Genomic DNA, 22,561 nt, shown 5'->3' with positions numbered 1-22,561 from the left:
AAATAATTAATCTTAGTGTCTTTGGTGTGCTGGGTGTTTTAGAAGAAGTTTATCAGTCAGTGGTCATCAAAATTATGATTTTGTCAGTATATTTAGGACATTCATTCTGAAGCTCAATGGTATTTGAAGAGGCAAGTTCCAAGAGACTTACTTGGAAGTGCATTTCTTAGCATTTCTCCTGCCTTGAATGCCCTTCCTCTTCTCTAATCTAAGTATCTCCTTTCCTTTAGGGCTCAGCTCAGATCACACTTTCTCCACAAACTCTTTCCTTCCTATCTCAGCTTTGCGTCTCCTGTGACATAGGTTCTTTGGAATACCAGTTCCCCAGGACATTAATAGGTGGTTTAGAAAAAAGGGCCTGTGATCAAAATGATTTAGCAATGGTAGGTTAAACAAAGTTAAACAGGTTTCTTTAACATGTACTTTGAGAGTCTGTGATATGCTAATGTGCACTATGAATCTTCAGGAGGGGATGGAGGAGACATTACCTCTCCAACTTTTTTGAGCAAGATCCTTTTATTGCAGAGAACCCATATCTAGACTAATGTTTCCAAGAAGACACTCTGTGAAATCCTAGCCTAGCCCTCTCATTTGGGACGTGATTTACATTCCTTTGCATTGTGTATCTAAATTTATAATATATGGAACAGACTCTCTCAAAGCAAATTCTGAGCACCTGAATCATCTATGTCTTCTTATAGTCACCAGCACATAGCGTAGATTCTGGCCTGGAGTATTCACTCATAGATGTTTGTTTTCTATAATTGTGGTAAAATATATATAGAATAGAATTTATCATTTTATTCATTTTTAACTATAGAGGTCAGTGGCATTAAGTACATTCACAAGTTGCACAACCATCCATACCACCCACTTCCAGAAGTTTTTTTTCAATAGCATTGATATTTATTACTGATAATGAAACATATTTAGTGGGCCCAAGGGCTTCCCATTTTGCTCAGAATGAAATCAAAGTCCCTATTGTGACTTACAAGGTAGGACATGATCTGACCTCCACTAATTAACTGATTTAATTTGGGTCATCTCTTACCCTCGCTACACTTGTACGCAGCCCCACTGTCCACATTGCTGGTTCTCATTCCTTCCAAGCACACTTCTGCCTTGGGGACCTTCACTTTCTTCTGTGTGGAACTCTATTGGCCTAGGTCTTGATCAAATGGCACCTTCTTATTATACCCTTTCCTACATAAAATTCTGTGCCATTCTCTATGCAGCTACCCTTGCCCTACTTTTCTTAGAGCACTTATCTCAATCTGAAATATGAGACTGATTTGTTTGAACAACTGCTGTTTCCTTTGCTTGGAATGGAAAACCCAGGAGGGTAAGGACCATACCTCTTTTCTTTATTACTGGATCCCCAGTACCTAGACAGTGTTTGGCACATATTAGAGGTCCAATAAACATTTGTTGAACAACTGACTGCAAGACATTGTCCTAGTCATCGGTGGAGGTGCTAAATAAAATTTTAAAAGGTATACGTAGAGGTGGGGAGAAAAAATAGATAATGCAGCATCAGAGAATGCCAAGTGATATATTATTATAAAGGGGTAATTGAAATGAAGCATAGTGAGACTTCAAGGAAGTCATGATTTTCATTCATTTCTTAGGAAAATGTAATGGTTTGAATTGGAGACAACCCAGTATGTAAGGAAGCAATTAGGCTAAAGCATTATTAACACACTCCAAAATGGAAATGTACATTTTAATCCAAGAGACAGAAGGAAGGTAAACTCAAAACACATGGATATAGTATAGAGAAGTGGGAAATAATCATGAGTATTTGCTGTGAATACTTGATCAAGTAACAATGATTTGTTCAGAACACTGAGTAACCACCCACCATAAAGGGTGATATAAAATATTATTTGAGAAAAAAACAACCCAGAACTTCAGATCAAATGATTTAAATTGGCTAGAGATTATAGTTAGGAATAAGAATTGCTATGAGGTATAAAACTCATTAATGGACTTCATAATTCAAATCAATTTCACAAATATTTATTGAGTATCTTCTGTCTTCACAGCGATGAGGTAGGCATATTAAATTGTGAAAAAGACACCAAAATTTTTTAACGTTGTAGGGGCTAATAGAAGTACTCAAAGAATATACAAAACAGAAAATAGCAGGTGTCATAAAAGGTACTGAATGGTGAGAAAGATGCCCTTTAGTGTAAGGTGTTTTCATGCTTTTTAGTGCAGATGCGGTATGTGGGGCTGTGTGTGTGTGGTGGGGGGAAGACAGTTTGTGAGATGGAGATCATTCAAGAAAAAGAAATTCCTGAATAAAGTTTCAAATTTCAAATTTTGAAATTTTGATTTCAAATTTTGGAGAGAGTTTTGTTAGTTTTGATTTGTTTGTTTTTGATAGGTGGATATAAGAAGATAAAGGTAAGGACATTCTAGGGTATTTACTCTTTTATTCATTCAGTTATTTGCAAAAGAAAATCCCGAGGGCCGATTCTGTGTGAGGAGTTAGGAAAGGCACTGATAATAAAACAACCAAGACTCATTCTCTATCCTCGAGAACTTTCTTGTCTAGTGGAGGCAGCATACAATAAATAGGTAAGAACATTTCATCATAGAAAAATTCCATAACCGGAGAAGGTGGGGATTCAGACCAGCCTTGCATGCTCCCCAGAGAAGAAGAACTGAATCTTCAAGGATAAGTAAGACATACATTGACAGATAAAAGAGGAGGAAAAAGAATATTTGGGGAAGACGGAGGGGAGTAAACAAATGCTTCAAAGATGAGAAGAATGATGGGAAGAATGATAGGAAGAATGGGGTGTGCTAAGAGAAGCATTCACTGCAGACCGAGGCCTTAAGAAACATTGCAGATTTCTACTCACCCTCTTGTTTCTCTGCTATTGCCAAGAGAAGAGCTCCCTTTGGTGGCCACTGCCCCTTCAACCTGGGCTCCAGAATAAGCACATATGGCACAGAGCTGAGGCCAGCCCTTAGTGAGAGGACAAATACAATCAGGCCTGCAGCTTAAAGCAGAGCAGCCCAGTCAAGTCTCCCCTGGATTATGACCCACAGATACATGAGAAAGAAATGCTTCTTACTACAGGCCACTGAGATTTTGGGTGTGTTTGTTATGCAGCAATAGCTTACTCATACAGGTGGCAACAGGAATCCAGGTTTTTAGTGAGATATGACTAAGCTATGCTGTGAGAATGAAAACAAAGAGGGTTGGCAGGGCATGGAAACTAAAACTAGGACATGAATGAAATACAGAAAAAAAAATTCTAAATTTGCAAAGAATGCAGAATTATGCATTTAGTTTAGAATCAGTCCTAAGGAGGAGTCTCAAAAGAAATTGGTCTCACTTTAAATTTAAACTATTTATACCTTACCAAATATTATACCACTTCTTGTGCTGCATTCTCTCAAGATTAATTCAATTCTATCCAATTCAATTTAGTGAATATTTAGTGAGCACCTACCATGTGCTGGGCATTGTAAACAGTGCAAAGACTGATTCACCCATTTTGTAACTATTTATTATATGCTGGCTATAAGCCAGACACTGTTCACTAGCCTGAAAATGTAATGATGCATGATCTCCTACAGCTAAGGGGGGCAGAATGACTCCCACAAGCAGTTACAATATTATGTGATTGATGCTATTGCATGGGTGTGTAAAAATAATAGTGAAGATTTATTGTTTAGTTACACTAAGCCAAGCAGGGTTCAAAGTACTTTATATATTCTAACATTTCATCTTCATACTAATCTTCAACCCTTTGGTGATAGATACTATTATCATCCTCATTTTGCAAAAGAGGACCCTGTGACACAAGATACTGAGTCATTTGTGTGAGGTCACAGAGCATTAGGGTCTGGGGGGAAAATGATGAGACCCCAAAGTAAGACAATAAACCTGAAATGGACAGAGGGGTTATTCAGTGGGATTTGGTAATTAGATGCAGGAGGCGAGCCAACTCAGCAGGTGAAGATGACTTCCAGGTTTCTTGCATGGTTGAAGACTGAGGTTCAATAACCTGAGGATTTGGGGAATGGAGATGGGATTTGAAAGTTAAGATAAGCATTTCACATGCAGCAGAATGATGATGGGAGATAAAAGTGAAAAGTGCTCACTGGTCATCATGAAGATATGGATGACCACAGGGAAATGATTTTAGTAGAAGAATGAAACTGAAAAGCAGATGGTTGTCGTTAAGGTTTGAAGAGAAGGTGAAGAAGTGGAGACAGCACCTAGACTCCACTTTTAAGAAGTTTCGTGGTGAGAAGGATAGAGTATGGGGATTACTTAGTTATAAGGGAATACAGGACTTGGAGGAGGATTTTGAGTTGGGGTGGATGGGAGAGAATTCCCCCTGCAGCATATTTGTGATTGCCAGGTAGCTGGGGTGGTGCACTATTGGCTATTTTTAGTGTTTACAATGTTGAAGGTGGGGGAGGTGCATTACTGCCACTTACTGGGTGGTCTGTGCAAGTGCAGGCAGTCCCTCACAAAGAAAAACTATCCTGGATTGCCTTGGTGAGAAAAGAGCCTAGATACACATAGAATTTCATTAGATGGGGCAGATGTTTGCTTTTGCTAGTTAACCAGCAAAGCCCAAAATTTTCTTCTCACTTATAACCTCTTTTGAAACTTGCTGTGCTCCCTCAAAAAGGTGGAGCTCTGGAGTTTAAGAACTCAGTCCCCAAGATGAAACTGATTAAATCAAACATTGTCATGTGGCCCAAGCTGGGCTAATACAATGCTCCCTCCAAAAAATTTAGAGTTCAGATACTGAGAGACTGAGGTAGTTATTTCCAAGGATTTGAAATCTAAGGCTGGAGGTTGGGACAGCCATTGGGGAGATGGTCATGTGCAATGGGTGAGTGGACACAGGAACAAATTTACAGAGAGACGTGAATGAGCAGACACACCTCAGCTCCTGACTTTTCAGTGCCTGACTCTAAGCACTATATATCCTTGCCATGGCACTTGGCATACCCATGTCATGGGGTACCATAACATCCTCTGCCACCCATTTCAACTGAACCCTTTTGAGTAAATTTGTGTTTATTGCAACCAAATAAACTTGACCAGAACATGAACAGCGCATTGGCAAAAAGTTTTCAAGAAAGGTATTGCAATTACAATAGGAAGGACCAGGCTTGGCAAAATAGCTCAATGGGATCCATTGCTGTGGACAACACTGGTTAGGAAGAAGAATATGGCAGACATCAACTGGTTTTGACAGCCCTGTATCTATTCTCCTATCCTCTGGTAAGAACACCCTGATTTTCCTTTGAAGATGACACCTTTCTAATTGTGCTACCATTTATTTCAGATAGTGACGGCTCCACCACCTCCAGCTCCAGGGATGAACATGCATTTTATCTCCCTGACCACAGTAATTGGTTCAGGTATGAATACATGGCCCAAGTGGATCCTATCAAGTAAATTCTGACACTTTTTTTGATGTCACTCGGAAAGAGGAGCCTTCTGTCTACAGGAGATGTTAAACTATGGGGATATGATTCTGAGCTTCCAGAAGTTACGTTGCCACTTGTGGAAAGACATGCTGAAGAATTAAATCAATAGAGTGGAAAACAGAGCTGAGTGATGGGAGAGACAAAGATCTTATAGCATTCAGTGCTCCTAGATCCAGTCATGTCTGAAGCCATCCTTGTCTCTTGGACTTTTCAATTAAGTAATACAGCAAATTCTTTTCTCACTTTTACAATCTGGACATGTTTCTATCATTTACAACCGAAAGAATCTTGGTTACAACATTAGCCTTCAAGAGAAAATGATGAATTACATAACTGAGAAGAGATGATTGTGCACATGAAATGGCCTTGCAATGTAAAAAGTCCCATTCAAAGGAAGTAAATCATAGAGATTAAGCTAAAATTTAAGTGCTGTTGTAGGATTGCTACCCATTTGTAAACCTGATACAGCCCAAGAGTGTGATACAACAAGGAGGACCATTAAATGACAGAATCTGTTCTAACCACAGATCCTTCTATGTTCAAATAGTGTAAAAAAAAAAAAAAAGGTGGAGGAGAGAGAAGATATTCTGTTTTCCAGGCAAGCATAATGAACTAGCTTTTGTCCCCTAAATGTTCACACCTGTTGTCCTGGCAAAACAGTAAGGATGATTTCTACTTTGCTCTTCCTTATGGTACTCCAGTAAAGGGAGCAGTCCCAGAACCCTGAGTGCCTTACTCCCCACCTATATTCCCATCTGTGGGCTTGCTGGCAATCCTTTCTTAAGAAATTTATTTATTTTTTTTAATTTAGAAAACACCTCTTGATAGGGGTGCCAATATTTTTGGAATCCCCTGCAAATGCTTATGGCCTTGGCAGTGTGATCATTATATCTTCATCCTACCGTTTCAGTGCTTACAACCAGCGGTGGCAGGCAACACATTCGTTGGAGAAAATCCATTTCCTGCAATTTTTCTTTGAAAGCATCTTTTGGTGAGAAAAACAAATAGACCTTCCACATGACTGTCCTTATAAATCATGTGGTTTACATAACGAATTGGTGTTTAACTAGAGAATGGTGGTTTTTAATCTTTAAGCTCTCAAACTTTTGACCGATTTAGTTAGTTCATCAGCACAACCAGGTTAAGTCTTCCAGATTACAAATTAGCTTCATTTTCCCTCATCACTGCTATATATTTTTTGACAAATTGTGGAAAGAACACCCAGTAATGGGATCTTTGTCAGTTAGATTCCAAATGAATCAAAACTACGAGGAGAACTGCTCAATAGAGGCAGTTAAATGTTCAAATAATGTGACGGTGTTGTCATCATTTACCCAGGAGACAGTCTCCACATGCTTTTCAAAATGATGTGATTTTGCGTTCAGGAGAGAGGGACATTGCAGTTACTATAGTAAATTTTAAAAAGAAAGAACAAAACACCTAGAACTATACATACATGAGGAATATACAGGGAAGCAGGAGACAATATGGCAAATCTAACTACTGAGCCACAAAAACAAATCAGGCGGTTATCTTGGTAATGAGGTACATTGGTTAAGGTTCAGGCTGCAAGCAATATGAAAATACAACAACACTGTGGCTATAATAAGCAAAGGGAATTTTATCTGAATGATATTGGGTGGGAAGGAACCCAATGAATTTACTAGAGGCTGGGGAACCAGTCTTGGAGATATTTGAAAATCAAGAGGCTCAGGAGATCTGTGAAACAAGAAGGAGAAACAATTGTCTTGGAACCCTGATGGCCAAGTCAGGGTGCTAATTTCATTGCCACCACAAGCGCCAGCACTGTCATAATAACTTCTAATCATCAATTGCTCAGATTTGAAGTTCCTTTAAAGGATGCCCTGTTGGTTGAGATTATGTTATAAAACATGGGTAGGAAGAGAAAAATATAGCCTTTGTAGCTTTCGTAGTAGGGAGGATTTACTTGGAATTATTCTTGTGCAAAAATGCCACACACATGGGCAGAACTTTTTCCCAGTAAGTTGCCGTAATGGAGAGGCAGTGGATATTGAAAGGCAAAAATAATATTCTCAACGTGGGTAGTTTCAGCAATCTAACTGAATTCATATTTTGATTTTAAAATATAAATGACATCTGTTTTTCCTTTTGAGACTAGGTTTCCAGACCATATTTTTCAGATTGCTTATCAAAGAATTCTGTTTCTACTCTCATTTTTTATGTTTTCTCCAGTTCCATCTTCACTATATTTTCTTCTCCTTTAAAATGCTCACAACATGAGCCCTCATCATGTAACTTTCCCAAAACTTTACTGAGAATGTTTGGAGAAATGGGTGACTTAAGTAAGTGCTATTGTTTACCAGATGGCCCATATGCCTTTGAATTAAGACACAGAAAAATATACCTAATGCTGAAACACTACTAAATTTAATGTGTTGTAAGTGCTTCAGAACGTGATGCATTATCTTACCATGCTTTGGGGCTTTGATTAAAAATATCAGTTACTGGATTTTTTTGGTTCATAGATATCAAAAATTGGGCTGATTCTCTGCTAAATTTATAATATGCACTGCAAGTAAACCTCTCTAATTGCCTTGTTTACTTGTGATTTTTTTTCTCATAAAAGGCAAGTACAGGAAAAAGCTTAATTATTTTAACTTTTAAGTAGTTTGGAATCTAAATAAATAGGAGTTACCAAATATGTGCACTTCTGTGTATAGTTTTCCCCCACATGTTTATTCATATTTTTACATCTCATCAAACTGAACAGATTCTAAAGTCTCTGGTGGATAACAACAGTGTCTACTATGGAAACTGGCCTGGAGGAGATTTGTCTAGACTGGATGGAGAAGACTTCCCCAAACAAGGATAGGCTGAGTTTCTGCAGCTTCCAATTGAATTGGACAGTTGGCTGCCAGAGTAACACTCATTGACGAGGACAGCCCAAAGAAGAGTTTCAGGAATGAGCCAGCTGCCACTCAGACAGACTAGCAGAGTTCTTCCTAGCTCTTTGTATTTTTCCTCTTTGTTCCATTTTCAGTCTTCCAGCAGTCCCCACCTTTCACAGTTTTATCCTCAACTCCAAACAGTGCTTCTGTGAAGTACCCTTTGGCTCCTTCTTTTTAGCTCCTAAACTCTCATGGATATAGAGCTCAACTCAATTTTGGTCTGATCAGTGCAATGGACATTTTGTCGATTATACCAGCCAGGAAGAAATCTGCATCTTAAACAAAGAGTTATGAACCCAAGTGGGCACTGAGCATAGATTATTTCTGTATTTGCCTACTCTAGGCAACAACTTTGTCCTAGACTTCTCCTCTGTGTATTAAAAAGTAGCACTCCCCCCCAACACACACGCACATACAGACTCACACAGACACACACATACACAAGAGACACAATCACAACAGTACAGAGAATGGTTTGACCAAGTGAATCTTTCATGCATTTTTCTATTTATCTGAATCTATCCATCTGCAAGTATTTTTCAATGACTACTGTAGATACAGTAGTGAAAAGAATACTCTCTGCCTTTACACAGTCTATATGCAAATGGGGAAAACAAGCACATAAACACATTAATACATAATATAATGTCAGATGGCAATAAGTGCTATGTAAAAAATGAAGTAAGTCAGAGAGATAGGGAGCTAGTGGTGTTGCCATGAAGGCATGTATGAGGCAATGGCATTTGAACAGAGACCAAATGCAGTGACCCACTGATCCAAGTAAGTACACAGGAGAGCAGCAAGTGCATAAAGCTGCAGGAGAAAGCTGGGTACCTTAGAGCAGGAGCAAGGAAGCTTGGGTGGCTGGAGTGGGGTGAACAGGGGGAAGTGTGGTTGAGTATGAAATAAAAAAATAGCCCGGGGGCCAAAGCAGGAAGGCCTCTATAGGTAACAGGAAGGACATAACATTAAATATTATTTTAAGTATAATTTTATTCTAAGTATTTGGAGATTATTGAGCAAGACAGTGACAAGATGTGATTTGTATTTTCAAATGACCCTTCTAGTTGCTATGTAGGGTTTAGATTAAAGAGGGTCCAGATAAGCAGTAGAGAGCCCAGTTGGGGGTTAGTGAAATACTCCACAGAGAGAGATGGTGGTGCTGGAATAAGATAGCTACAATGGCAGGGACTAAAAGTTGTTGAATTTAGAATATATTTTTAAGGCTGAGATATGCTGATGAAAGTAGAAGAGACAGAGTAGAGTGGAGGGTGATTCTAGCTGGCACCTGACAGTGGTATTTCCTGAGAACAAACAGGAACTAGAGTATCAAGGGTTGCTCTAAATAAATCTGAGATGTCTTCCAAACACCCAAAAAGACATCAAATAGATATTTGAATATTCAAATCTGGAGTTTGAGGCTGACATTTTAAGTTTGGAAAGCATCAACCTATAGATATGGAATTTGGAACCACACAACCGGAATATTTTAGCTCTGGAATGTTTGAATAGCATCCAATAGTCTGAGAATAAGAATGAAAAGATAAAAGAAGTCCAAGGTCTTATCACAGGAGTATCCCAACATTCTGAAGCTGGGGAGAAGAGCAGGATCCACCAGAGCAGTGCCTACTGACATAAGAGTTTCAACATGAAGGAATGAGAAACTGTAAATAAATAATAATTCTAAAACCACTGAAAGATTTCATGTCCAATTTCATTTCCTTCCATATCTCCTTCTAGGCAATAACTTCCCTGGAAATACAGAGTTGGGTAAAATGATATCTGGTCTACTAGATACAGCTCACAGTCCAGTGGGAAGATATTAAAATAATGAAATTATACCTTTGGGATAAAGAGAAAGGAGGACTAGTTGAAAATGCAGAAGACAGGGATAGCTTCCTGACATTGGTAACTTTGAGCTGGAAGAGTAAAAATGAATGGAAGTTTACTAAATAGAGGAAGCTAGAAAAGAATATTCAAAGTGAAGGAAACTTAGCAGGAAAAGATAAATGCAGTTATTCCACTTATATTTGTATTTGTATGTTTATTATAAATGCCGTCTGGTTGCCTAATGAATACATAAGTGAATGAATGAGTAGGCTAAAAAATAAGAGAATGATTTATAAAAGAAATTGATTTCTATTTAAAGATGGCAACATGATCACTTGAGTATGAGAGGAATACATTTGTTTCAGTTTGCTTTAGTGTATTTTGGATGATTAATATGGCCAAATTTTGTTTAGTGAAGATTGTTTATGTACATGGTGGTTGACAATATTTTCTGCCTTTCATTTGCCTGTTTTCATCTCAGATTTATAGAGGAAACCAGCAAAGGAAGGGGGTAATGAAATTCAAATATGTTCAATTTTGCTACCTTCTCCCATATTTGTGTGTTCTTTATATCATATAAACAGAAAACTGCCCATGGAATACAATTGCTCAATCATGTAACTTGCTGTAATTAATCTGAATTTAAAACTTTTATCAATTAGGTTGTCACTTAGTTGACTAAGTAGAAACTACATTGGGGGGTTAAAACTACAATGAAATCAGTCATTTTATTTCTATTTGAGTGACAAGTCTGAGGAGAAAATCTGATCCATAAAATTTATTCAGGTAAGTGATTGAACTAATTCTAAATTATTTAATTTATATTTTAATATGGACTACAGCTAGAAATATCATTCAGTAGTTAAGAAGAGTTGAAAGATTCTTTCTGGGTGAGAAAAGAGTGGAAATTTTGACTCCAGATTTAAGTAAAATCTAGCAAAGAAAACTGTACTTTTCTTAATATAGCATAGATTTGTTAGAATCCCAGGTGGTAAGACTTCAATTTATTTGCATGAATGCATAGTTCAATAAGAAAAGACTCAAATTTAGTTGGAGTAAAACTGCTTAATGATTTCAAATATTACTTTAATTTATTAATATAACAGGTTTGAATATCTATAATGGAGTCTCTTTCATTTGGGTCTTAAGGGTGTTCTCAAAGCCACTAATGCTGAGTGCTAGGTACACGCTGAAGTACCTAAGAGGAAAGCACTTTAGGTTAAAAGCACTTTCTGTCTCTCAGCCTCGGGTTAAAAGCTATTTCAGGATTCTGTTAAAGGCATTCTTTAGTCCTCAGCTTCAGCTTAAAAGTGGTCTTTGATGAAAAGTGCTTTGAGGCAGGTAAAGGATTTTTTAATAAACCATATTAAGAGCCGGGGAATCATGCGGTTCCGTGGAAGCGTTGGCTAGCTCCGTGGAGATGTGATGTAAGCTCTGCTCAGGAATGCCCATTCCCCGTGGGCTGTTCTGAGCAATGCGGTCCGCTAGTTATTCCATGCAAAGAAATTGAAAAACATTTCCAGGAACGTAATTGGAGAGAAGAGGTTATGAGCCCAAATTAGCAGGCCACGACGCACACATTTCCGAAAACATTTTGTCTCATTTGGGCTTCCAGTCAAATACAGTGTGTGTTTCTCATTTTTCAGCTCCTACTGCAGAAACCGACAACACAGTAATGTTTCTAATACACCTTATCCTGTCCCAAAGCTGCCCCCAAAATTGAACAAATAGTAGCTATCACATTCAGAGATGTTGCTTTGTCTACTGCACATTTTCTGGGTTCATTGCAAGTTCTTGAGTTCATATTATGATTTCAACTAACAGGACCTCCTGTGAGGGGAGGGGCCATGAAGGAAGGGAGTATCTCAGTTGGATCTGCCCCCTGAATTGGCAGAATGATGTCCACCCCCATCCCCCCAGATGGTTACTTACACAAGTTGCTATTGGTTGATGAAAGATAGTCAGCCTCGGGGGAATTTTGAACTTGTGGAGGTCAGAGGGAGTTCTGGGAGATGGCAAATGGAGCATGTAGCCTGGCTAAAACCCCAGGGAATAGGTTTGACTTCTGCTGAGGGAAGAGCCTCAGACACAGCAGAGAGAAGCAATTTTCTCACCCTGTGAGAGTCAAAGACTAACAGTTGTTGCTTTACATCCTAAAAAACTGGGTGCACCATGCAGGTGGGGTGGGGAGAAGAGTAATCTTCTGGTTCCCTCCGGACACAGAGTAGATCCAAGAGTGATGTGTGAACCAGAGGGATTGGAGCACTTTCTGGCAAATGGGAGGTTTTCCAGGTTTAGGAGCTCTGGGCAGTGTCCAGGCAGGGAAGCAGCTAACTCTCAGAAGGCGCTGGATGCACAGCTGTGGTGTGTTATCTACTTTGTGCAGTTTGTGGGCAGTGGGGGTATAAAGGAGGAAGAAACAGAGGAGAAGAATATGATAGGGAAGAAGCCAGTCCTCATCAAATGCAATACACATTAAGCACTTGCATAAATAGCTGGGGTAATCTGGGAGACAGAAAAGATGAGTTTTGATTACATAAGAGGGAGCCATGACATGAGACATTTGTGCCTTAACATCAGTGTTAGTTCATTCACACTCAAAGCTGCTGGGGCCTTGGCCATTGGCATTATACAGGAATTAAGTAAAATTAGATGACAAGTGGAAATTCTGTAATATAACATTCTAATACGTCTTTCCATCAGTCTTTTAGAGGAGCCAAGTTTGTAAGGAATTGAAGTGACTACCTTGATGCAGAATATTTCCTTTTAAGCAGGGCAGTAGCATCTGAGTCTGAAGGAAGGAATTACAATTTATACATCTTTGTGGGCCCAGTGTCCAGCCTATTGCTTGCTACGTTGTAGGTCCTCAATAAATGTTTGCCAAATAAATAAAAATGAATAACAACTATTAAGTGAATAACAAAATAGCCTGTAAAGTAGACTACAAACTCCTTTGTCTGGGACTGTGCAAAACACTGGCCACAGTCACTTCTCACCAAACTCTCCACATTTCATCCAAGCCACTGTTCCCCAGGCTTTCCTATAATTGTGCACCTCAAAGATCTTACTAATTTCTCCACAAGTCTGAAAGTTCTAACTCAAGACTCAGTCTAAAGGAAGCATTAGATAGAATAAAGGAAGCATTAATCTTTTCTATACTTTTCCACTTGTAATTTCCCCAAATTTGTGACCTGAATGTCCCTTAAAGCATTTGACATTTGATATATTATACTATATTTTTGGTACATTTATCTTTCTTACTCACTTCTTGGAGACCCTGCTTTATGTAGCTTTGTATCTTCTTAAAACATAGTGGTTTAGAGAATATATGTCAGTAGGCAATATGAATAATAATCAAAACTGTAGCATTAGGAAATGCAAGCATAGTTCTTCATCCTCATCATTGAACAATGCCTGAGAAAGCTATATGCACATTGCTAGGCATATAGAATATTCAAAATGTTGGCTTTATTAATACGATGTCACAAAAATCTCACTATAATTTCTCTGTTTTGTAATTTTCATAATATGTTCTCTGCAATCAGGAGGACGAACATGCAACAGTCAGAGTAGAATTAGAATAGATTGTAACAATAGTTATGATTCTCTATGCTGATTGCTTTTTATATAGTATCAACAATCCTAAGAAGTATTACCTAGAAATATAAAGGCAGAAAATTTCATCATCTTGCTCAAATTCACAAAACACAAGTAAGTAGCAGAGCCAAGGCTAGACTCCAAATCCACTTCAAAATATGGTGATCGTTATGGTTCTGCAATATACCATTTTCCTGAATAAATGTAATACTTATAGCTTTTTCAAACAGCATAGGAAGAGTCTAGGCTGCTCCTGTCTTTCATTACCACCTTATCACCTACACCATACATACCCAAGCCCAAAGAGGAAAATAATTTTTCAGGTGTTTACTTATTTCAAGTGTGCTTTACATACTTAAAACATCATATAAAACTAAGTACAGGCTTTATGCTCCCATGTCCCTTTCTCCCAAAAATGAACTGCATGTATTCTTAGATGCTCATTGAGTCTACGATTGTAGGCGGGTTGGTTATAATAGGGACAACAGGCTCGGACTCTTGCCCAGCAGAGGCTGCCTAGACCACTCCTAGCCTCCAGATGGTATGCGCAATTGATTAGTGCAGACTCCTCCCAGAAGATCTCTCATCAGTGTCTATGATTCAGGTCAGCATGTGAAACTGAAGCTCAACACACATTTCCAAGGCAGCTTCTCAGAGAACTGCATCTGGGAGGGCAGAAAGAATCCACAAACAGAAGCTTCCTCTAGGCTTTGGGTAGTGTTCATTCTGTAACCACTATTTATAGGAACAGATGGCTTTGAGTTATCACAGGGAACTGCTGTTTCCACTAAGACTTGACCCCAAAGTCTTTACTACCATTCCCAGAATTCCTTAGATACCATGTCTCATGTCTCCAAATGTTCTCCAGTGTTATTTATTCTCTACCTTTTGGTCCTGGATTGAGTAAGGTTGTGGTGCCTGCCTTCCCCACTATTCACTTCCTGCCCTAGCAATCCCTTTTGAGGCCACAGTTCCCTGGCCAGGCCTTCTGCTTCCCATCCTGTCTTCCATGCTGTAGCATGAGATAGGCACATATACTTAGGGTCTGTGGAAAAGTCTAGTCAGTACTTAAACTGTGTGGAATACTTTTATTCCTGTATTACACAGCCACCTTTGGAAGACTTTCTGCATATCACTGTGCCATCTTGAGTTGAACATCAGCTTATATTCAGATCTGATTGTCTCTCCTCATGTGTTTTACAGTAAATTTCCAACCAATATTATTTTTCTTTAAGATTATTGACTCATACTACAGGTACATGATCTTTCTGATGAATGGGGTATGCAGGAAGTATGTACATGAATATAGGAAACTTAAGCTAGAGAATTCGAGGTATCTGACATTGTTGGGAATTCTGTTTTTGATAAAGTGAGGGCCTAACCTTGCTTTTCTTTCTAAAATGTTTATGACTTCTTCAACTGGTAATTATGTGAACAGATTTATAACCAAAACAGGCTCTCACTTCCTCTTTTGACATGTTAATTGTTTCTAAAAAAACATTAAGTGAGGTCCTGTCAAATTCTTTACATAATATTGAATGGTCTCCTATGCTAATTAATTTTTTAAGATGGAAAAATTGTGACATGCTCAAGGCCCCAGTGCATTTGAAATGTGAAGTTATAAAAGATGTAAACATAGTATTTTACTGTTTGGAGAATGAATGTACAAGGTGGCACAAATGACGATGGAGTTTAGTGGAGTAATGGCTTTTCCGAAATTTAGAGTATTTGGAATCTCAAGATATTAATATAGCCTCAAGATATTATTTGTAGACCATCTGCTTTCTTATTTCTCAGCCTCTGTTATGTGATAGATTCCCTCATTGTGAGGTTAACTGAGGCCAGCCCTAGTCCAGCTCCATCTTTTCTTTTCCTCCTATGAATCTTAGTTCCAAGTTCAAAGGGACATGTTAGGAGTGATATATTCAAGTTAATGACCCTCACATGTGTTTAACTTGGATGACATCTCCTCTAAAATTTCTCTCCTGTCTCATACAGATAGATAAGAAAATCATTAAAAAATTGGAGCTCAACAACTGTTGAAAGAGAATAAAATTTCTCTCTTTTCCTCTACATTTCTAAGGGAATTATAATCTAGGAAAACGTCAATCCTTGCAGCAGGTTCTTAGATGGTTATCTGCACAAGCTATCACAACAAAAACATGATTCAATGGCCATTATGTGCCTCCCTAGGCAAGCATCTACTTAGGCAATTTTAAGACTTGGTCCAGATATACAAGTCACAATTTTAGATAAATTTGAGCAGTAAATATATAACAAATTTTCTTATATTGACAAGAATATCCATGGCTTATTTTGTTTTAAAATCAGAGCATCCTACATAATTTGATTTTCTTACATGTCTGAGCATACATATCAGTATCCACTGATGTTAGTGTCAAATATATCTAAATATCTTATTCTATTAATTGTAATTAAAACTAGGTTGATATTTGCTACATATTTGGGGATATGCTAGCTAAACACAATGATTCAGTTTTTCCTTTTAAAATAAATATACAAAATGGGTACATGACACTTGACTTTATATTTTGTCAACAAATCCAAACTTAATTGTATTATTATTGATTGAGGCTCTCTATTGGTTAGCTATATAGAGTGCTTCTAATGTTATTTTTAAATGGAATATCAAAGGTAAAATACTACACCAGAGACATTTGAAAACGGAATAGAGCTAGATCACAGTAGTGTACAGTAAGGGCACTAACATCTTAGAAAAAAAGAAGTTGAAGAAGGCCTGTATTATAAACAGATAATTCTTTTTTTATAAACTTCTTTAAATTTCTCTGAATTCTTTTCTTTACTGGGCTTTTTCCCTAAGCTACTATTAAATTGTGGAAGTAAATTTTCGTAAAACCTGTTTTATAAGTCTTGCTGATTTAAGGAGGGGGAGAAAAGTTCTCTTATTTCTCTTTTGTGCTCTTTTTTCCTGTGTGAGAAGAATGTCTTCAGAGCATCTCTTTAAATAATGAAAACAATAATAACTGTTCCTTGGAGAATAAGAAAGCAAAGAAGAGGCTTTGTTTGACTTATCTGTGATAAGGCACTTTGGAGCTTCGGTTTTTATGAGTTGAAGAAAGAGATGTACACAACACTCTAACCCTTCTATTATGACAGTTTATACTTCCTACACAGCTTACTTAACTTAAATGCCTGGGAAATAGACACAATTACCACCTTATGGAATGCTACTTAACTTTAAATGTTCCCTACAGAATAGAAACCCACTTCATCAAAATTTATCTCAGTTTCTCGAGAATTATTTCTTCACTGGGCTCCTGAATATTCCTGTGCAATTTAAAAATTTAACCCAAGATTGCTTAGAAATAACTATAATAGAAAAAGAAAAAATTCCCACACTACTGAAGTCTGTTCACAAGAGTTCCTATGAAAGAGCTGTGTCCTTATGCCCATGTACACTTTAATCATTCACTCTTTCAGCTGTTATCAATTTAAAACCAATGAAACTCCCACACTGAGTCCATTTGAGCAGTCAATTTTAATATCTCGAGGCATCTGTAGTTATTCTGAATTGGCTGCAAAAGCAGAACTAACAAGTTAAGCTCTAACCATAAGTCGACATCAGGCTGGTAAACCATACATCAAACACAGACAGTTAGTCAATACCCCAGTATGAAAAACCAACTAGCATTTTTAAGAAGAGCAATATATTCATAATATGTTTGGCAGTCTGGTTTGCATTTCTTCCCTGATGGCTGTACGTTTAACTTTCTAGTCAACAGGGTGGTTCTTGAGCTGGCAAAAAAAAAAAGTTTGAGGGAAAACTGGTCAGTCTTCCGACTTGTGGGTAATATTTTTTAATGAGAATAGAAAGGACAGGGGAATGTGGGTTTTGCGAATATGAATCTAAAAAGTGTCTTAAATTGCTTTTTATAAGAAAACTCTTTCAACCATATGTTCTGGATCTTTGAGCACAGTCCCTACTTCAAATATTATGTCATTGTCAGGCCATGTGTCTCAATTTTGTGTTTGGAAAATATGGTCACTAGAAATACCTCTTTCCCTTCCAGGAATGACTTTGTGACAGGGTTACTGCCTCCCATAGAGAGAAGAAGACAATGAAGAAGGAATATTCAAACAAGATCAAGGCAGTCATCACTTCAATCAAATCGTTTCCAAATTCTGGGGGATGGGAGCTCTGGGTGAGGGGGAGTGAAGGGTGTTTATGACATATAGCTGCCTATTCCCAGAACTCTTTTATGTACTTTTATTTTATCTTCAAAAAGAAAAGACATCTTAAAGGGAAATATCTAAGGAGGAGCAATGCTACATAAAGTTTATGTTTTCAGATCTGTTGCCCCAGAAAATGCTTTGATAAAACACACTTAGAGCAATATAGAAAATTTCAAAGAAAAGCTGGGAGATATACCTCTCCATATTGCAATTTGACTAACACTGACAGACCACCAATTAGGACTATCCAAATTCTGATATGGCCTCTTGCCTCCCTCCCACAGAGAAAAATAGAAAATGCAGGAATAGCACTTTTGCAACATGAAGTTATTTTTGTGATGGATAAATTTTACAGAGGCTGCTTAATTTTAAATATCACTAATCAGGTAGGGTAACAAGTCCAAAAGGGAGATTTTTTAATGTTGAATAAAATTCACCCCCTCCCAATAATACAAGTCTTTTTTTTTAAATCTTGGAAATAGTGGAATATTGTTGATTTATAATAGACATGAATTTGGAGAAAAAAAAAGATTTGTAGGCCAACCGTCAGTGATGCTAAAGGAAATAAAAGAACACTCTCTTAATCTCAGGATACGCCAGCATCAACTGGTGGTATTATTAATAATATTTCCTTTGCCTGTAGGAATCTAGTATATCTGCTGAATGTGGTTCCTGATGAGGAGATACTGGTTGTGTGAGCTCTGATATGTACTATCTTTAGAGACAAACTCAACATACACATAATGTGGACTCTGAAATCCCATTCATATCATGTGTTAGGAAGGAGTGGGACCTCCTTTCTTGAATGCCATGGACAATTGAACTTGTCTCACTGCATAAAAAGCATTTATTTATGCATTTGCTCAAATTATCAACCTCCAGGTCAGGGTGTAATTGTGCTTTTTTCTCCTTCACTTATCCACTTGGCCCCAAAATGAAATCACCATCTAGCACTTTGTGTGAGGCGTAGAATTATAAAAATTACAAAGGAGAAAGCCAGTTTCCAGCACCGGCTTTGGATACGGTTCGTAGGTCTATGGAGGCCCTGAAAACCTAACAAGAACTAAGCTGAAGAATCTTCCACTGCCTGTGAAGCTGGCTTTAGGAGTCATGAGGGAACTATGCAGTACGAGAACACCTGCTGGAGAACAGCAGGGTATCAATAATAAATGCTAACCTTTAAAACAGGGGATTCTTTTGAACACTGACAAGGGCCCTGCATCTTTTTCTTCTCGTCAGGTGGTTTCATGGAGGAAAGATTTAGTATGTGATTAGAGGATTGAAATGGTCATGGGCCATCTCTCCAGAGGGCATCAGCCTTCTGACACAGAAGGAAATATCACGTTAGCCTGACTTTTGGTCATCTGCTACTAGTTGAGGATATGCTTTGAGAGCATATCAACTTTGGGTGGTGCAACATCAGGGGTGGAAGGGGAGGTTTTGTATCTTTTCTACAATCTAGGCACATACACAAGATTTGAGTTACAGCACAGGGTATGCTTAAAACATGGTATAGATTCACAAGATGAAATAGAACCCGCCCCTCCCTCTTACTGCTTCCTTATGGGTATGTATGCTCTATTTTGTCTTATTTTATGGAGAATTGTCAGTCCTCAAACTGGAAGACTTAAATACTATATTTTGAACTGGCACCAGGATTTGACTGACCATGTAGGGTATGCCAAAAAACTCTGGGCAATATAAGGAATAAATAAAATCACCATCTACTACCAGGGCAAAACTCAATATGGATTTTAGAGGCCATTGGCTAAAAACAAAATGCCAATATGCTGGTTTTGAATCAATTGGGTCTTATTCATTTTCTATTCCCAGCATTTAGCATGACTATTTCTAAATATCCAGTCAGTTTTATGGCTAAAGCCTGATACTATCTGGCATTTGAGAACAGGGAAAAATCTAAGGATTTGACTTAATGTGAAAGAAATGTAATTTTAAGGAAGAAAAAGGAGAATTATTATTATTTGCTAATACACAAAGTATAGTAGGGTGCATACTAGGAATTTGCTGGTGAAATCATTTTGTACATACAAAACAATAAAATATATGTAAGTCACAATCTCAAATAATATTACATTCTTACTAATGTCAGTATAAAAATGTCTCTCCCCATAAGAAAGAAAATTCTGGAACTACAAGGAAGCCAATTTATCATTCTGGCTCATTCTTTTTTCCTTTACCTAATATGTTCCCATTTCTGGACCTCATTTTCTCTTGTTTCTCCAAAGCTATTCTGCTTTTAATATCTCATAAGGCCTGGATTGTTTCCTCCTTGGATAACAGGCTTTTAAAAGGCATGGGCTTAACCTGCTTCCCAGGTGCACTTTTTTCCCAACATTTTTCCCTCTCTCATGGTGACCTGTATTTTATTATTGAACAAAAGCTAGCTATGTGGTGCTCTATTACCAACACATTTGGTCCCAAGAGCCTTTAAATAACAGAAACTGCCTGGGAACTATAAATGCAAAAGAACCAGGAAGCTCGTAGGCCAAGATAAAGAAGCTTAAGGTTGGCTATTAATTTTGGCTAATATTAAATCATGACACAGCTCACACGTAAGGATCACAGTTCAATTATGAACCATAAAGAAGTTTAAAGAAAAGAAGATTTACAAGATATTTTTAAGCACATTAGTGCATATTGTGGAAGTTGTGAGAGTATTTCAGGCCCAAGCAATGATGGACCCATGCCCTAGTATATAAATTCAAATATAATTATTCTCAGACTAACACTGATAAAGTGGCAATGTTGGAGCATGTCTTTACTCAAAGCTATATTGCAGTGTTGCTCATATATGTTTTGCTTAAATTAGCAGTGTGACAATTAGATTACTCTGTCATATATCAGTTATAATAAATTATTTAAAAATAGTTTTCCCTTAACTCAATGATTTTGCTATTCATAAACATGACTGTTACAGAAAGTCTAGGGCTGATAGCTGATATCTGAGATTTGAATGGCAAATCTTTCTTTTCTTCTCCATATAATTGACATATTTTACATATGTAAAATATAAGTTTTCATATATAAGTTTTCATATATAAAACATATAAGTTTTCAAAGATATTATTTTCTTTTATGACAGACACCTTAAACAATTAGTTGTGTGTGTGGGTAATTACTTAACTGTTCCAGCAGTTAGATGACACTACATAAGTGGGTGTAGTTAGGAAAGAAAAATGAGTTCATGCCCATTGATGTATAAAGAGTACAATGATTAAAATTACCAAAAAGAGAAATATAAGCCAAGCCCAAATTATCAACGTACTTTTCTTGAAATAAGTGAATTACTACTGCCTTTCCTAGACACTTGTCTGTATTGATTTTTCAAACTTTAAACAAATATTTGGGAGAAATGTTTCCTGGAGCCATCTTGGTCATAATTTGCTCCATGAACCTAAGGAAGAAAGAGGGGAAGGAAGGAAGGAAAGAGAAATGAAAAGAAGAAAGGAAAGATGAAGGGAAGAAAAAAGGAAGGAAGAAAGGAAGAATCAAAAAACAGTTTTGAATGGCAATGGTAAGCTGGGCACTGTGTAAAGTTCTTTCCATATATCGTTAATTCAAATTTTGATGCAAATTGCATAGAGAAGGAAGCCCAAAGCCAGATACTAAATTAATAGCTGGTAAATGGCAAAATCCAGCTATAAGCTTGGCTTAGTCAAATCTAAATCTGCTATACTTTCAAATAAACTGAAATACAATATTTTTCTCCTCAATTTTCTTAATTATAAAATGGAGTTGAAAAATGTTCTATCACCATGAAGACTTATTCAGTTTATCAGAAGTATAAAAGTATTCCGTATCCTTTGGAAATATACCATATTTGAGGCAGTGTGGGAGCCCCTGACAGATCACCCTAAAGCAAAAACCATATATCATTGACAAGCTCTGCCCATGAAAGCTCTTAAGGTTTCTTGAGTGTGGCCTTTTGACTGAATCCAAATTCAGAATATGGTCAAGGGGCTACACTTGGGTATCTGGAGGACATCTGGCCTTAAGGCCACAAGTTCCTCACCCCTCCCAGTCTTTTGTGGAGACTCCTCCTTTAATAGAAATGGACAACCATTACCCACCAGATATCTGAGCAAATTCACTAAGTTGATAAAAAAAAATGAGACAAAAAGATGAAAAGAATCCTAGGTGAAATTCATGATTCAAAGAATAGAAGAGAACATTTTAAAATAAAAAATAAAAACAAAACTCCAAAATGAAACAATAAATGTGTGTCCTCAGATAAGTTAAAAAAAGATATCAAAGATATCTATTCTTTTCCCACTTATTCAATTATCAAATATTTATTGAGTGCTATGTGCTGTCCTCACTATTAGGTATGAGAGTAGAGTGGTCAACAAAGTTTTTGTTTTCATGGTATGTGAAAGAATGAGATATGCAAAAAGGAACAAACAGAATAAGACACAAGTCTAGAAAATTGCATATATGACTGCTAAATTAATATAATGATTAGGGGATAAAACTGAGAATTTGTTCCAAATATGAGA

The 22,561-nt window shown here is 37.4% G+C and overlaps 1 protein-coding gene across 2 annotated transcripts in view; it reads right to left on the bottom strand.

Moving 5' to 3' along the window:
- The window catches only part of ARHGAP15 (Rho GTPase activating protein 15), a 604,592-nt gene that overhangs the window by 230,156 nt on the left and 351,875 nt on the right, over nt 1-22,561 (bottom strand). The gene's annotated exons all lie outside the window — the stretch shown is intronic.

Source organism: Microcebus murinus, chromosome 8 (genome assembly GCF_040939455.1).
Source record: "Microcebus murinus isolate Inina chromosome 8, M.murinus_Inina_mat1.0, whole genome shotgun sequence".
In the NCBI taxonomy this organism is placed as follows: Eukaryota; Metazoa; Chordata; class Mammalia; order Primates; family Cheirogaleidae; genus Microcebus; species Microcebus murinus.
This window is presented reverse-complemented; position numbering and strand designations above follow the sequence as displayed.